This window comes from Vipera berus (genome assembly GCF_964194415.1).
Source record: "Vipera berus genome assembly, chromosome: Z".
Lineage (NCBI taxonomy): Eukaryota > Metazoa > Chordata > Lepidosauria > Squamata > Viperidae > Vipera > Vipera berus.
In genome coordinates, this window is record NC_138205.1 from 90,557,939 (window position 1) to 90,575,824 (window position 17,886).

General features: G+C 39.6%; 1 protein-coding gene and 2 long non-coding RNA genes across 3 annotated transcripts in view; all 3 read right to left on the bottom strand.

The window, feature by feature from the left end:
* The window catches only part of LOC308677605, a 48,061-nt gene extending 35,374 nt beyond the window's left edge, over positions 1-12,687 (bottom strand). Inside the window, exons 1-2 of the long non-coding RNA XR_014028530.1 lie at positions 12,413-12,687; positions 1,675-1,764 (exon numbers count right to left, since the gene is read on the bottom strand). This is a non-coding gene — a long non-coding RNA (uncharacterized lncRNA). The remainder of the gene's footprint in view (positions 1-1,674; positions 1,765-12,412) is intronic.
* A 409-nt stretch (positions 12,688-13,096) lies between these two features.
* Positions 13,097-16,004, bottom strand: LOC308677606. Its single transcript, XR_014028531.1, has 4 exons — positions 15,887-16,004; positions 15,201-15,303; positions 13,698-13,774; positions 13,097-13,139 (listed from the first exon to the last, which is right to left on the bottom strand). It is a non-coding gene; the product is annotated as an uncharacterized lncRNA (long non-coding RNA).
* An 87-nt stretch (positions 16,005-16,091) lies between these two features.
* The window catches only part of CHN2 (chimerin 2), a 151,358-nt gene continuing 149,563 nt past the window's right edge, over positions 16,092-17,886 (bottom strand). Inside the window, exons 13-14 of the transcript XR_014028409.1 lie at positions 16,256-16,371; positions 16,092-16,166 (exon numbers count right to left, since the gene is read on the bottom strand). The gene's annotated coding sequence lies outside the window, so the exon portion shown is untranslated. The remainder of the gene's footprint in view (positions 16,167-16,255; positions 16,372-17,886) is intronic.

The window sequence follows — 17,886 nt, forward strand, 5'->3', positions numbered from 1 at the left end:
GGGTCTAAGAAGGCCTAGTCTTCACAATCCCTAGGTTTTAGGCCAGAATAATAATGATTACATCAAACCAACTGTCTACAGGGTCCTTACAGGGTGCTATAGTTTTTGATATTTATGTAATGGTCCCCATAAATAGAAAGCTAAAGTAGATAGACCAACAACCTTGACTCCATATTTTCCTATAAATCTGCAAATATTTTCTCCTTGAGCCTTAATGGTCTTATAAGGTCCGAAGCTAGCTTAAGTTCCTGGCTTGTTCTATAGCTAAAGAAAATAATTTTCCTACTTGGTTATATTTGAAATATACAGTGAGAGATTTCTGGGGGAAGAATTTGTAAAATATGATTTGGATCCTAAAATGGCTTCAGGTTTCTTCGGCTAGGACAGGGGTAGGCAACCTCGGCTCTTTTATGACTCATGGACTTCAACTCCCAGAATTCCTGAGTCAGCATAGCTAACTCAGGAATTCTGGGAGTTGAAGTCCATGAGTCATAAAAGAGCCGAGGTTGCCTACCCCTGGGCTAGGATAATACATTTGCTGCTTTTTTATAGATGAAGAGGAAACTTCTTTTTGTCAACTTCCTTCAATTAGCTTATCTTGGAATGCCTGATTTTTTTTCCTGCTCTAAATGTGAATGGAATCTTTCTGCTATTTTATCAATCTAAGTTGGCAGCATTTGAAAAAGCATCATGTTACTCTTTCTATCATTGGGATACACTTTTTTGAGCCTATTTAAATAGTTCGATTTTTTTTAAAAAAAATAGTGCTCTATTATGTTGGCTGAGGGTGTGTCTCATCCTGCTTGGTAAACAGAAGTGGTAAAAACCAAAGCAGTAAAAATGACTTCACTTTGGAGTTAAGAATTGAATTTTTGTTCCTTATAGTATATTGGTAGTGGTAAAAGGAAAGGAAGCAGATAAATAAATGAAGTCAGTCTAGGATAATAGGACATTCTAGAAGAAAATTTATAGAAAATTCACAATAGCTCAAAAGAGCAATGTATTTTATAGGAAGAGTAAGAATTCTTAGTTCTGTGCACTTGAATGGGCAGAATATAGCAGTTATTTATTCAGTTGTATTTTGCAAATATTCACAATACCTAGGATGTCTACTGCTCAGCCAATATACTGTATTATGGATCAATATAGGGTTGGATATTGTGCAAAGCCAACCCTATATTACGGATTAACATGCACTATGGATTGTTGAATTAATGAATAAATGAACATTTATGGTTAAAATCATAAACACAGTATGCAAATCTAATTTATAAATAACTATTTAGTTTTGCCCCATTAGAGTTAAAAATGAACAAATTTACCATGCCATGTCACTTGAGCTTCTGGGAAAAAAATGAGATCTAACCCTGACCAATAAATAAACATTATCGTACCCTGACAATATAAAATTTGCTCTGATCCCCTGAGATTTTTATATATATAGCTTCATCTATATAGCTTCATCTATATAGCTTCATCTCCTGTGTTTATTATTGTGTATTATTGCCAGGCTTGAATGAGATAGATCTAAAGTGTCATTTTTATATTGTACTTTAAACCAGCAATTCAAAGAGGGTATATTGATAATATTTTGCCATTCTTACTTTGGAGATCAAGTCATATGACAAGTACTGGGTAGGATCAGAGTTGTGTTTTAGGAATGTTGGATCTCACCTTACTCATTGTCTACTGTCCTCTGTATTAACATATTTACTTCATTTCTTTCTTGTCACCTCCCCCAAGCTTCATATTCTCCCCAGGTTTCTGCAAGAAACATAAGAACAGACCTCATAAATGTATTTGGGAAATAAAAAGGATATATTGTGGTTAGTTTGCTATTCTCCTTGGATTATCATATGTCCTGCAAAAGAAGGACTTTGTTTCATGTCCTCCATATGTCAAGCATGATCTTAAGTCAAATATTATCCAGCTTTTTGAGTATTTTGAGTTTTTTAAAATTTTGGGTGGTTTCACAGTAGTAGCCATTCAAACATTTAGCTATTGTGACCTTGTAAACTGCTATCTTTCCCTCATCTATAGACAGATTCAGCAGCCTGAATCCAGCAATGAGCTTCATTCCAGCCCCTTCAAATCTATGATCACTATAGTTTATAGCAGAGAATGAGATGGCTGAAGCAGTAGGCTCCAGAAGATGGTAGAGGACAGGAAGGCCTGGAGGAACATTGTCCATTGGGTCGCGATGGGTTGGACATGACTTCGCAACTAACAACAACAATATAGTTTATAGATCACATGATTCATACATTTTTATGATGAAATTTGGAAAACATGCTATTGTTGATTCCATATGATTGCTAACATGTTCTTGAAAATAAAGATTTGCCTCAAAATTTCATGTTCATGTTGGCCTAAATACTTTTTTTTGCAATTTTTAAGTGTATTTTTTGTTACGAATTCCAAGAAAGTTAACTGGCTAATGTGTCTTCCTTTCCAATTGTTTGTCTCTTCTGTCCATTCAGATATCTGTTAACCCTATAATTTCCTGTAGTTTGTTTTAGTCAGTTCCACCCATAAAATAAGACACCACTTGTCTAGTTTCAGTTAGCTCACTCTAATGGTCTTAACTAACTGCACAATAGCAATGTCTATTTTACTACTGTTGGGACAATTTTTTTATATCTTGTGTCTTTCCATTTGTTTCTCTAATTTACATTACTTTAACTTAGAAGCTGCCCAAGGTAGGTATGTGGAGGAGGAAAAATATGATTAAGTATAGAGAAACCTAGGAACAGATCTGAGTCAGACCAGTCCCAATTCTATTGCAGGTCCCTTATATCAGGCTTAACAACAGCAAATAGGAATTGGCAAACTTTACATGTTTTTGCTGAGTTAAGGCTGAATGGAGAAAAGCAAGGGTAACATCCTCATTTCCAATTGAGTATATTCCAATATTGTTCTTGTTTGTTTATGTGGAACTTGCTACCAGCATATCTAAAGCAGAGGAAGCCCACTGATATCCTCCAAATATTTAAGCAACTATCTGTCTTGTGAAGGGTACAACATTCTAGGAGAAATATGCAGTTTTTTCAATTTAACTTGCAATTTTCCAATTAGAAACTAGTGTCTCAAATTATTAGACTCACTGATGTTACTGTTTCTTTAAAAGTTCTTTGGTAAGATTCAGGTTGGTCTTGTCATGCACTGTTGACTAGTAGTGAAAACAGAGTGATATAAAGTTGCAGTGGTTTATTTAGGCAATAGGGAAGTGTTCTTTCTGGTATAAGGGAACAAGTTAACATTGGTGAGTTTGTGGGAAGCAAGGGGAATGCATCATAGGAAGAGAAAAGCAGCAGTGTGTTCTTGGCATCAGTTAAAAAAAAAGAGTTGTTTGCAGACAATATGGGGGGGAGGGGAGATGAAACATGGTTCTCCCAAATAAAGCAAGTTGCATATGTGAAATTGTGGTTTGAAGAAAATGATCCAAATTCTTGTGGCTGCCTGTCTTCCTTTTGTTACAGTGCTTTGCGAGAAGACAGTCTTCTTGGAGTCAAGCTGAGTGATATTGTGAACTTTCTGTAGTTATTGTGCCAGAATAGAGAATAATTTGCCATTATGTTCTTTGGGATGCTTGGAAAGTTATTTAATTTCCCAGACTATTCTACAGTCTTGAGTTATTCTGAGTTTGGCCAAGGTTGTCTGCATGCTCTCCAAAGCATGTTAATGCCAAATTCTTTACGTACTGGGTAATGACTAGGTTGATGTAGTGATTAAAAGTACCAGGCTAGAAACTAGGAGGCCATGGGTTCTAGTCCTTCAGTAGGCACAAAGCCAATTGGGCCAGTCCTAAAGGAGGAAGTCAGTGGCAAACAACTTTTGCCAAGAGAATAGTGTGGAGTTGCCAGGAATTAGATTCACTTGAAGGAACCCAAATGTTACCATCTTAATTCATTTAGCTTCCTTACCAGTAAATGTTACATAGCAAGGCAATCTGAATAGCTTGCAGTGAAAATTGTTTCAGAGTGTTATACTTTCACTTACATGGTTTACTAAACACATTACATTTGAATTAAAAATCCACCTGCAGAGTTCTTAAGAAGCTTAACATAACAATGTAATTGACTGAATTATAAATACATGGTTATGCTATGTCTTTTGCAGATGGAAAGAGGGTGATAATTTTTTGTTTGTTTGTTGTTTCTAGCCTGCTCTTATTGTTTTTATAAATAAGTACAGCAATACTTTCCAAACCTAGATAAATTACCCAAAGTTGGCTAAAATGGTTTTTTTTGTGTGTAATAACATGCAAACCCAATCACAACAGACATAAATAATTTTTTAAATTCCATTTATATCCTGCCCTTCTCCGAAGACTCAGGGCGGCTTACAAGCTTAGCAGTAGCCTTCATTCTATGTATATGCCTGCTTATTAGGGCTTTAATTAACTCTGATATGCAGTTTTGGGGACGCGGTGGCTCAGTGGGTTAGGACGCTGAGCTTGTCGATCAGAAGGTCGGCAGTTTGGCGGGTCGAATCCCGAGTGCCGCGTAACAGAGTGAGCACCTGTTACTCGTCCCAGCTTCTGCCAACCTAGCAGTTCGAAAGCACGTAAAAATGCAAGTAGAAAAACAGGGACCACTACGGTGGGAAGGTAACAGCGTTCCGTGCGCCTCTGGCGTCTAGTCATGCCGGCCACATGACCACGGAGATGTCCTCGGACAAGCGCTGGCTCTTTGGCTTTGAAACGGAGATGAGCACCGGCCCCTAGAGTCGGAAACGACTAGCACGCATGTGCGGGGGAACCTTTACCTTTACCTTTATGCAGTTTTGATTATGAAGGAAAAAGTTTGGAAATCACTTTGCTAGAGAATGATGGTGTCATAAAATGAGTATAAAGAATTAGCATTTGTATCTCAAAATTTACTTAGATTAATTATTTAAATCTAATTGGAGTTTCTCAGTATTTTTTATGAATAACATTTCTGACATCTTAGAATATATAATGAAATACTAAGGAAATGGGGCATGTGTATTAGGGCTGAGTGTTCTGCCTTTTTTTTATACAAATGTTTTCCACAGCAGTAGTTTCATTGCAAAAAGCTTTCATGTAAGAATTAATTGAACTAGACCCACAAATTATTAAAAGCCAATAAACTTCTATTAAATCACAGAGACTCCATTAAGGTTTTTATTTTATTCCACTTGGCTTCACTATTAATTATATCCTGGTGAGAATTTTTTTGAGTAAAAGTAGGACTGGGAACATCACACATTTAGAACACATGTTTATGATTTTTGCCAGTAGCAACCAATGGAATTCACAGGGAATGCAATGAACAGCAGTAGTATGAAGGGTGGCCATGTACTGAGAATTTTCCAACTCTTGAAACAATGAAATTTGGTCACAAGCCTTCCTAGTTAACACTTAAGAGTACTTCCAACTCCAAGATTTATATTAAGGATAGCTTATCTGTGACTTCATCATTATTCTTCCCAGCATTCCTCAATTTAATCTTTAAGACCTTTAGAACCTAATTCCAAGCAAAAGCCACTAGATAACCAATCGTATAAGGAAATAGGGCATAAGAGAAAGAAGAAGAAAGAGGAGGAGGAGGAGGAGGAGGAGGAAAGAAAAATGAAAAACACAATAAAGTAGAGAGTGGTGGAAATGATGGAAAACCCACATACAAAGCAGAAGATATAAGAAACATACCCAAGACTCATAAAGGACCCAAGTGCCTATACTTGAATATGTCAATGCTGTAAACATTGCATGTTCCTGCCCTGACAACTGATGAAAATCGCAGCCATTTTCTCTTTTTGCTTGTTAAAAGCAAAGAGATTAGGTGCAGAAGGGGGTGGGGGTGGGATGAATGCTAAGCTCAGCTAGCCATAATAATAAATGCTGCTTTGTGGGAACCCAAGGATGAATTGTTAATGTTTTGGTGGGCTGAGGAGCTGGGGAGAAAGCCCGCGTTTCAGGCTAATTGGAGAACATGATTTATGACTGCTTGTTGGGGGTGGGAGTTGCAAATTGTTACTTTGTAACCAGGGGAAAGGAAACTAGGGTTCAACTATGTAGTGCCGATACTTTGTTTCCTGAATAAAGTGTTCTTTAAGGAAGAATTCTTGCCTTGAAGTTTTTGATTGGTTTCATCTATTGGAACCATGACATTATTTTATTTATTTATTTTATTAATGGGATTTATATCCCGCCCTATCTCCCGAGGGACTCAGGGCGGCTAACAACAACAAAACTTAAAGGTCTCTGTACAGTAAATTAAAATAAAATTTGAAATAAATTAAAATAAATTAAAGAATAGAGTTAGAATTGTAAATATAATTAAAATCCCTGTCAGTCTAGGTCAGCCAGGTGGAAAAGGAGTGTTTTGAGGCCGCGGCGAAAGGACTGGAGATCTTGGGCCATCCGAAGCTCAGGGGGGAGCTGGTTCCACAGGGCTGGCGCTCCCACAGAGAAGGCTCTTCCCCTGGGGGTCCCAAGCCGAAATTGTCTAGCCGACGGTACCCTGAGGAGTCCTTCTCTGTGTGAGCGTACTGGGCGATGGGAATTTGTTCCCGGCAGCAGATGGTCCTGCAAGTATCCCGGGCCTAAGCCATGTAGGGCTTTAAAGGTAAGAACCAGCACCTTAAATCTCACCTGGAGGGCAAACTCCCTTCTATCCTGACCACCCTGGGGTCCTGAGCCCCAGTCACCTTCCCTAAGCTGAGGGACAGGCTGACAAAAACTCAGGAAAGATCTCAAAATGGAGGAGGAAGGAGCACCTGTAACCAGCACCTGCGCACGCACCACTGCCCGTTCAAAGAGGTGCGCGCGCACCGGGCGGCTGGGAGCCGCAGGAGACGGCTCAAAGAGCCGCATGCGGCTCCGGAGCCGCGGGTTGCTGACCCGTGGTCTAGCCTCTTCTTAAAGATCTCCAGTGAGGGAGTGCCCACAATATCTGGAGGCAAGCTGTTCCACTGTCAGGAAGTTTCTCTTAATTCTAGGTTGCTTCTCTCTTTGTTCAGTTTCCAACCATTGTTTCTTATCCTGTCCTTTGGTGCTTTGGAAAATAATGTGACCCCCTCTTCTTTGTGGCAGCCCCTCAAATACTGGTATATTGCTATCGTGTCTCCCCTATTTCTTCTTTTGTTTAAACTAGTCTGAAGCTGTTCTTCGTATGTTTTAGTCTCCAGGGCTTTGATCATCTTAGTTGCTCTTCTCTGATTTTTTTCCCAAACTCTCAACATCTTTTTTGTGATATGGTGACCAAAATTGGCTGCAGTATTCCAGGTGTGGTCTTACTAGAGTTTTATAAAGTGGTACTAATATTTTGTATGATCTTGATTCTCTGTCTCTGTTTATACAACTCAGGATTGTATTAGTTTTTTTGGCTGCTGCTGCACACTGCTGGCTCATATTTCAAGTGATCATCCACTAGGACTCCAAAGTCCCTCTTATAGTTACTGTTTTTAAACCAAGTCTCACCCAGTCTGTACTTGTACCTTTTATTTTTCCTGCCCAAATATAACACTTTGCTTTTCTCCACATTGAAATTCATTTTGTTGGACAGGGCCCATTGTTCAAACACCTGGATCCTGAGCTTGTCTTCTGGGGTGTTGGCTACTCCTGCCAGTTTGATGTCATCTGCAAATTTGATGAGTTCCCCTTCAATATCCTCATCTAAGTCATTTAGGTACAAGTACAAATTAGGTGAAACATGTCTGAAACACAGTAACTGTGAGAGGGATCTTAGAGTCCTAGCAAACATGAGCCAGCAGTGTGCGATAGTAGCGAAAAAAGCTAATACTGTTCTTGGTTGTATAAAACCAAGGCATAAAATCAAAACCATGTGAAGTATTAGTACCACTTTATAAAGCCTTAGTAAGGCCACACCTGGAATACTACATCCAGTTTTTTACAAAAAAGATGTTGAGACTTTGGGAAAAGTGCAAAAAGGAGCAACTAAGATTATTAAAGGCTTGGACCAGATATGCAATTTTCTCCAGGATGAGATCCAGATTGTACTCTAACTCAATTTCTTGCTGGACAATCACATTTTGTTTTGTTTTGCTTTATTTGACAGAGCCGAATCAAGGTTCAATAAAGCAGTCTGTGGAAAGCCACATGAATCAGGTTTTGTATGAGATACTACTTCTAGAAATATTTAACAATATTATTTAAAATAAAGTGGAGCATCATAATAATTCAGTTTGGGGCAGTCATTAAATATTCAGGCTTACTTTTCACTCCAGATCTCCCATATTGAATCTAGGTAACAAAACCTCCAATATTCTAGGTACCATCCAGGTTTTTGTTTCTATTATAATCAGCACAGATTCTAACATAAGGATTGTTTAGAAACATTTTGGAGTGCAGAACATAGAAGTAGGACTGGGAACAGCCCTCTTGCCACTGCCGAGTCACCTCTGCCAACTCACTGCTGCAAACTCATTGCAGGGCAATTCATGGCAGGGACAATTTGGTGTGGGGACCCAGATGGAGAGCGAGGCAGGCGAGTAAGCAAGTGGGCAGAATACACAGCATCAGCAACTGGGGCTTCCCATTTTCACATCCCTGCTGCCACAGCCATTGCTTCCGTGCTAATCTCTGGGCAGCTTCAGAATTCAGACCATTCGGTGGTGGCAGTGGGCAGGGACAAGGGGGCAGACATGGGCTTCCCATTCTCACATCCCCCAGCTACCACCTCTTCCCCCCTCCACCATCCTGCCCACCACTGTGACCACCAAACTCTGAATGGTCTGGAGCTCAGCAGGGAGGCAATGGCAGCAGCCATGGTGGAGGATATGCAAATGGGAAGCCTCCAGACACTGTTGCCACCACTGTGCACTCTGCCCACTTGCTTACTCACTCGCCTGCCCGGCTCTACTCGCTTGCCCACCTGCTCACCAGGCTTTCCATCTGGGCCCCTACAGCAAGTTGTTCCCATAGCAAATTGCCCATGTTGAATTGTCCTGCATTGACCTGTCAGCATCAATTGACAGAGGTGACTTGATGGTGGCGAGGGGGTCGTCCCCAGCTGGCTGCACTGGGTAGTCCTATACTCTGAGACCTGGAAGTCTTTCACTTATGTGATGACTTCCACTGATTCTTTGTAACCTCTAAGAGAGACATGACTGTATGCTGCAGTCTGTTGAGACACTCATTTTAATATTAATATATACTACTTCTTTTGAGGTATGTATGTTATAGCTATTTTACAATTTAAACCATGAGTCATTTTGAACATAACTGGGGAAAAAATCACCTTGCTTAATATTATAGCTTCTGTAAATAGAAGAGCAAATGCTAATATAAATTTGTATATTACTAAATATATTTTTTTAAATCTTGTGCTTTTACAGTAATTCTGACCCCTCACTTCTCTAGATGAGGGATCCTCAATCTCTCAGTCTGGAGATTGCTACCGGTCTGTGGTCTATTGAGAACGAGGCTACACAAGTGGTGGGCAAGCAGGCGAAGCTCCATTTGCGCATGTATAATAAGGTTGCACGTGCGATACCCTCCCTTCTTCCTCCTTCTCACTGCCACCATCAGTCCATAAAGCCAGAAAGGTTGGGGACTGCTGTTCTAGATTATGAAATATTTTTTCTACCAGAGTTAGAATTATGCATTATCTGTTCAAGGCACTGTTTAGAAATGCAACCCAAAGATGTTTGTTGGTCATTACAAGAAGTTTTTATATGTTGAATGTTATGGCTTTAATATATGCTCTAAGATTGTCAGTGTGTCATAGTAACAGTGCATTTTAAAATCGGATATTAAAATTTATGATACATCAAATGAAATCCCAAAAAACCTGCCTCAGTAATTGATTATTTAGAGATGTAAGATAATTTACGCTGAATTAAGCAGATGCACTTAAGCTGGCTCATTTAGCCTGAAACCTTCTAATTCAGTGTCTCTAGAATAGTAATCAGTAACTTGACAATTGTATTAACAATGTATTATTGGAATAGGAACTACAAATATCATTCTCATATAAGCAACTGCTTATGATTATCACAAAATAAAATTATGCTTTCACTTTTTTTGCTTTCTTGAAGTGAATAAACCTGGGAGCCACAAATGCAGTACACTGCTTCCCAAATATAATCTACTCCCTTCCTCTCTACTCACTTCCAGATTCAATTACTATTATTTCTACCAACAGGAACATAAGAATTCTTAAGAATCTGCAGGAGCTACCAGAAAATTTGGCCTTGAAATAAGATAAGGCTGACTATTTCTTCTTTGTCTTTTAAAAGGTACACTATTCAAACTCTACTGGCCAATAAAAAGAGTCTGCAACATGAAGCAAAAAGATGCTTTAGAGAAACTTTCTCTTTTTCTTGCTGCAGCGGAATTTTTTTATAAAATTTCTATTTTAAAAGTTATTAATTGCAAAAGCTGCTCTAGAATGACTAAGATTGCAGGGTCTCATTAGAACAGAAGTTTAGATTTTAAATATATACAAATGCTGGTTTTATGTAAGAATATTGAGGACCTTTTTTGGAATAAGAAAAACTAGGCAACCACCCCCTCCCAATATTAGGTAAATGGTGAAAAACTACACATGGAAGCAATAGGTGCATATTAAGCCTTAACCTTTTAACCATCAAACTAAGCCATAAATCATGGTTTATAAAATACTGTAACTCTGTTCACTTATTCTACTAAGTCCAAACTGAAGAAATTATGTTGTGGTTTAGCATAGTATATAGGTGGTCCTCGAGTTACAACAGTTCATTTAGTTTGAAGTTACGATGGCACTGAAAAATGTGACTTATGATCCGTTTCATGTTTATGACCTTTGCAACATCCACACGGTCAACTTATGACCACAATTAAGCCCAAATTTTGTTCCATTTTCTGACCTTTCTTGCTACAGTTGTTAAGTGAATCACTGCATTTGTTAAAATTATTAACACAGTTGTAAAATAAATTTGGCTTCTCCACTGACTTTGCTTGACAGAAGTTCCAGAAAGGTGATCAGATGACCCAGGGACACTGCAAGTGTCTGAAATTTGATCATATGACCATGGGAATGCTGCAATGGTCCTGAGTGTGAAAAAGATAACACACTTTTTTCAGTGCCATTGTAACTTCAAACAGTTACTAAATGAACTGTTGCAACTCAAGGACCATATGTACAGATAGTCCTCATCTTACAAGAGTTCATTTAGGGACCATTCAAAGGTACAATGGCACTGAAAAAGTAATATCACCATTTTTCAGAGTTATTTTCTTTGCAGCATCCCCATGATCATCTGATCAAAATTCAGATCTTGGCAACTGGTTCATATTTATGACTGTTTCAGTGTCCCAAAGTCATGTGATCCCATTTTGTGACCTTCTGAAAAGCAAAGTCAATGGGGAAGCCAGATTCACTTAATAATCAGGTTACTAACTTATCAACTGGAGTGATTCACTTAACAACTAAGGCAGGAAAGGTTGTAAAATGGGACAAAACTCACTTAAGAAATGTCTCACTTAACAACATAAATTTTGGGCTCAGTTGTGATCATAAGTAGAGGACTATCTGAATGATAAAAACTTCATCTGAAACCATACTAGGTCTTTAGCTTTTGTTGCAAAATGTTTCAAAAGTGGTGCATGTAATATGAGATTCCCTTCATAGTAAATCATATGCCTTCAAACTGTTTTAGAAATGTTGTAGTCAACTTCACCAAGATTGCCTTTAATCATTTGTGATTTATATATTGTCAAATAAAAACCATAATGTTAACTTATCTATTGCACTCTAGATGCATTGCAATTGCAACCAGAAGTGATTTGTGCAAAAATGTGAATTTTTGTAGAGTTATTATATCCAGGATGGGTAAAACTCATTGATTAGCTTTAACTTTACACTATGCCTGTATTTCTCATTTTGAATATACGTAATTCTGTCTAAGATTCGCTAACAAAAATTTGCAATTTTCTAGAATAGTGGGTTTCTCTTTCCTCAGTGCATTCAAACAGTGGTCAAAGAGTCATTATTGTCAGAGATGCATTTAAGTTGGATTCCTAGATTTAGAAGCAGACTGATGGTATATGATTCTGTATCAAATCATATATTAAAGGGAGGGGGGACTTCCAATTCACAAAATGATTGCAGTGGTAAAAAGTGAAAAAAAATCTAAGCAGAGAACTAAACAGAAATTAAGAGAGTATGCCTACATTTGGCACCAAATTAAAATTTTTAATGTTGAAATATTAAATTAAAGAGGTACAGGGTTTTTTTAAAAAATGAAATATTCCACCTATTGTTTCATACATAAATGCGACTGAAACCAAAACGCTTCCTGCAAAAGAGAGAAAATAATTCACAGTGACAATTTCATAGGGAATATTATCCCTGGACGCATTAATTTCATGGGAATGTAACCAAAAATAACGAACTGGTGCCTTTACGCTTCATTGCGTCATTCGCTGCTCCCGTCTTACACTTACATCGTTTTGTTGCCCCTGAGATGAAAGGCACGTCTTCAGTTAAAATGGAGAAGGCTCCATTCCACCAGCAAGAGGGGATATTTTCCAAACTAATTTGGGAATCAATGACTCAACCGCGCCAAAGCTTCTTGTCCACGGAACAAAACCAATTTCTGCTGGAGGGAGGGCGATGAACGAAACAAACAGCAGCTCCCGGTAAAGACAGGCCCTCCTCCTGCTCTTCTAGCCCCGCCACCTCCCCAGCCAAACCCGGCAAATGGCAGTCAGGCAAGGCGGGGTAGCAGAGAACCCGGTCACTCGCCCCGAGTCTTTTCGCTGGGATGCGCAGGCGCGGGGCTACCGGGGGCAGCGCCGCCTCCATCGCCACCTTCAAAGAGCTTTTGCGGACTTTCGGCGAGCAGGCTTGCGCGTGGTTTCCTCTTTTCCTTGAAGCGGCCTGAGTGGGAAATCTTGAGATTGCGACGGTTGCCAATAGGCGATTGGTTCTCCCAAGAGTCTGAAGAGTTGGGAGGGGCGAAGAGGAGCTCAGAGGAATCCAGCGGCGGGATTTCTTTGCTCTTTTTTCTACTGGACAGAGATTTCCACCAGGTGCCCGGGGAGCCTTTGGCCCCGGGCCCGCCCGAAGGGGCTGTGGCGGCACTGCTGCTTTCTGCCATTTTCTGAAGGCAGAACGTGCCCGTCTTTCCTTCCCCGTCCAGGGGGGGGGGCAGGGGGCAGTCCGAACTTCCTAGGGGAAAAAAAGAGGAAACGTTTCAGCGAACTGTCAGGGCTGGTATCATCGGTGCAAGGAACGGAGGACGGTGGTTTTCAGGATGCGTTGCATTTGAACGCTGCTGCCCATAGAGCCCTAAAAGATCTCCAATTCTGACTGGGTTCCCCCCCCCCCCATGATTTGGTACCTTTGTATTGGGACATATTCCTACCTTCCAGTCATGCAGCAGGGCTTGAAGACTCCTGTGCTCGTTAGCAATGCAATCCTGATTTTTTTCAATTTTCAAATGTAACACTGGGTCCAACTAACTAATAACAGATATATCTTCAGTATGTCTGATATTTACTTTTGCTTAGTCCTAGGCAAGGCATTCAAATGATACTCATGAAAAATAATAGTTGCAACACTAAGTTTTTAATCCAGAAAAATGATTGGCAAAGGACATGCAAATAATGGCAGACTATTTATGGGAGGCTATTATAAAATGTCTGGAATTGGGGGTGTAAAGGAAGGGAGATATGACCATCCTATCTACATAACTGGGACATATGAAGCAGCTTATTAGCATCTTACTTTCAAGGAGTTGGTTTTTCTCAAGTGGTGCAGACTTTTTCAGTATCAGTTTTGTTCAAGAAGGGCTGTGTCCATGCCTAAACACAAGAGCAGAGAAACTATGTAAACTTTAATTCAGCCAAGGTGCTTTGGAAAGTTAAAACCTTTCCATATGACATAGCTTCCTTTTATAATCATGAAATCATTAGCCATAGTTAAACCTTTCCAAGATTGGGCTAAGCAACCAAGAATTTAGTTGCTTAGCACTATTCATCCAAAGCTTCTTTAGTTGGAAGATTTAAGAACAGGGTATTTCCAGTACAGGGGGTTTACAATGCACAGTGCCTCCTTATAAGCTCAGATGTAAGTGGCAGACTTACAGCAAAGTTCACTGCTGTGAATTCGTAGAGATTGACAAAATGTTGCTAAAAGGGTAGGTTTTCAAGTCTGGCAATTTTGCCTTGTATGCTGCCCATGATGAGCAGTGCCAACAATAAGATTTGAAGTCTAATAATATTCTTCCAATTTAAACAGGGAAAGGATTGTACTGCCTTACTTCTTTCATACTACTTGCTAACAGACATGTACAAAAATTGGATGTAAAAAAAATGAAATAGTCCTGTACGAGAAATAAATTTTATACTAGGCTCATAAATACTTTGTAAGAATGCATTAGCAGTGTTACTTAGGTCTGAATGAGAAAAAACAGGGCTTTTTTTCCTCATAGAACGCTCAGAACGGAGTTCCGGCACCTTTTTTGGATGGAACCTTGTAGGGTAGGCAAGGCGGGTTGTATGACATGTGTGAGTTCCGGCACCTTTTTCTTTTACAAAAAAAGCACTGAGAAAAAAGAACTTACTTTTTAAAAGAACACAAATGTATACATTTGCAAAGTCTTCCAATCATAAATAAACTTTCCCTGTGAACATTTTTACTTTGTCATCGTTAGTGGATTCACACAACAGCCAAAGCCATTTTTTTCCCAAAGGAAGGGATGAATTGCTTTTTTATGTGCAGGTAACCACAACTGCATTCTACTTCATTAAAAAAAGTCCTGTTAGTTAACCAACGAATAAATTGATGGTAGCAGAGCCAACATTTTATACACTTTAGGATTATCAAGTAGGATACAACATACTGAGAAGCAGAATGAGGTAACTTGCTTGCAGCAATATGTAAAGTGAGAAAATAAGTCTCAAATAAGAATCATTGTATATATCTAAGCAGGGGCAAAAGATTCTTAAGTCTCCTTCTGGCAGTGAGACCTTGAGGCAAAAACAACCTGTTTCCATTAGTAAGTTGTGCTTGTTGCTAGTCATAGCTAGAGGGCCCTTGTCGAATTCTGTACCAGAATTAGCCCTTAAGGCAGATACTACGGAGGACATGGCAAAAGACTGCACGTTTCAGTAAAAGGTATTTTCAACTCTTGCAGTGGCACAAAACTCTAGATTTATACTTATCAACTTTAAAATAAATCCTGTAGTGTACACTCAGTGCTACTGTCTCAAGTCAGACTATACTCACCACTGCTCCCTATACTTTTCAGCTGGGTCCTTCAGGACAGCCAGGGAAGAGAAGAGTTCTGTGGTGTTCCTACCTGTTATGCAGTTGTTGTATGCGCAGAAGGCTATTGAAGAATGGTAAAAGTCAAGGAGGGCAGGCACGTTTCAGAACAATTAAAAAAGATGTACATATTTCATAGGGATTGCTTTAACTCCCATGAGATTTGAAGTGCAGCTCCATTTTTGTTCAGAAGCAAATCTAAAGATATTTAAGAAGATTTTTTTTCTGAGTTCAAGGGATTGTTTTACGAAGAAACGCATATAGGATTAAAGAACCCACCGGAGAGGCGTAAATCCGCAGGGATTCTTGAAAACACCAGACGGAAATCCTCTTCTACGGGCAGGACTATTCAAGAGCGCGGAGCTGAAAGCCACCTCTGTTCCAGCTCATGCAGCGCAACCGACTCTTCCTTTCACTGAGCACCAATACCAACCCTCCACTTCCAGCGACTTTAGTACAAGGCGCTCGTGGAAGGCAGGGGTAGAGGGTGTCAGGACCGGAACACACTCAATGCCGCGAAATAGGTGGGCGTCCTTTCCCTCTTTTCCGGGAAGCGATAGCGTGAGATGGAAGCAGGGGTCCTCTCCCGGGCAACACCTGTGGGAGCTGCCTCCGGACAAGAAGGAAAGGCAAAGCTGAGCTCTCACCTGCTCCCCTTGGAACTCACATGCTCGCTCTTGCCGGTCGCCAAGTGAATGGGAATGAACCCTCAGACCATCATCTCCGCGTCCCGCGGAGGGATTGTAGTTACCTGCCTTTCCTGAGAATCTCGCTACCTCAGCAACAGGCTGTTTCAGAGTCAGCTATCTTGAAGCGCCCGCCCGCTCCAAATGGGAGCGATCAACTTTCCCAGGTGAACCATGTAGGGTCGCGCCGTAGAAGAAGCTAACTTTACCCCGAACAGTCTCTAGAGTCTACGAAAGGCAGCTGGGGAAAAAAACAACGCATCGTCACGAAAACACTTTTGTCCATTATTTTTAAATGCAACGTCGCACAATCTAACCCGCCCGACTCACTTTCTTCAGCGGTGGAAACTGTGCTGGGTATTCCTTGGGAAAACAATTAGGAGGCAGGTGTAGGTGAACCCTCGAGTGGAACCCGCCCTTTTCTTCTTCAAAAATGTGATTGGTTCCTACAGAAAAGCAATTTGACAAGCGTTGGTCGGCAGTAAGTAAAAACTCAGCAAGCTCTAACATCTCAAATAACTGGCAAAGAGAGCTGTAAAAGAGAGCAGGACAAAAATTATCTTTGTCGATCTAATTGGATGTTGTTTGTAGCAGTTGACAAATAGGTTCTCTTTTTCCCCTCTCTCCCTTGTAAACTGGAGAGAAGTCTTACTGGGACACATTAAAAGACAGGTATAACCAATGTTGATAATAAAATACACCTGAAGGCCTCAGAATAATTACTGAAGAAAGCATCAAAACTTGAAGAGAAGAGGGACTGGGAGTCAACATAGGGATAGCTATGATATTTCTTTAACTTATTTTAATATTTTGTTAAATGTTATTCATATCTGTTTGGGACAAGGGTAGAGATAAAGTTTTCTACGTTCTGGAAGGGAGATTATAGTTGAATATTAAACATATGTTCAAGCAGAGATTTGAAGAGAGGGAATAGGCAGCCCTTCTAGGATTTTGTTTGTTTCTTAACATGTTAACATTGATACTTTAATATGACTTTAATGTATTCTGTTTGTACCTCTGGAATGGCATACTTTGGGAATGAGTGGAGTTTCTTGGGATAATCAATGTCCCACTGATATGATCTTCTAGACCAGTATTTCCCAAGCCTTTGAAGATATGTGAACTTCAACGCCCAGAATACCCCAGTCAGCATCACACATCTAGCTTGATGCCTCCTGGATACAGGATGATAGCACACGGAAACAATTTTTGATCTCAGAAGCACAGTTGGGGGTATTTCGACCTGGAGTAAAAATGCAATCATAGAATGTAAGTGTCTGAGCTGTGAATAATAGCCTCAAAGATTTAAGTTTTCTGTAAAGCAGAATTCATAGTTAAGGTACTAATAAATAATTCATCTTATTTTGTGTTTATCCACTGGCATGTTTCCAATTCAGACCAATAAGTGTGGCTTATGAAAATAAAATCTTTGAACTCATCCCTTGCCCACCTCCATAATCTACAAGCTAAAAGCTTCCCCCAATTCTTGCATGCTCTTTTAAAAGAGTACCACCAATTCAGGCTTGTCATAGTATTAAATATCTGTCTCTTCTCACACAACTTAAAATTTTTATTTTTTTAAAAATAAAAAGAATATGAGCTAGGTTCTTTTAAACTTAAAATTTTTATTTTTTAAAAATAAAAAGAATATGAGCTAGGTTCTTTTATTTAAACTATAACCAATTAGGTAGGCTTAAGATACAAAACAGCCAATAATAACACAGGTCCCTAGATAACACACACACAGAGTGCATTACTTACTTCTAGTTTCTCTCTTCTGCACTCTATTCACAGTTACTGCTATTCCAATACTCCCTCAGCTTTTTCGCAGCAAGCTTTTATAGTTATTTTGCTATGCTGATGCTTAGGAGAAGCCTTGAAAAGAATGGAAAAAGCACAGGTTCTGGCAGTTTTGGGGGCAGCCTGTTCTCATGCTTAAATGTCATTTGTAAGGACATATT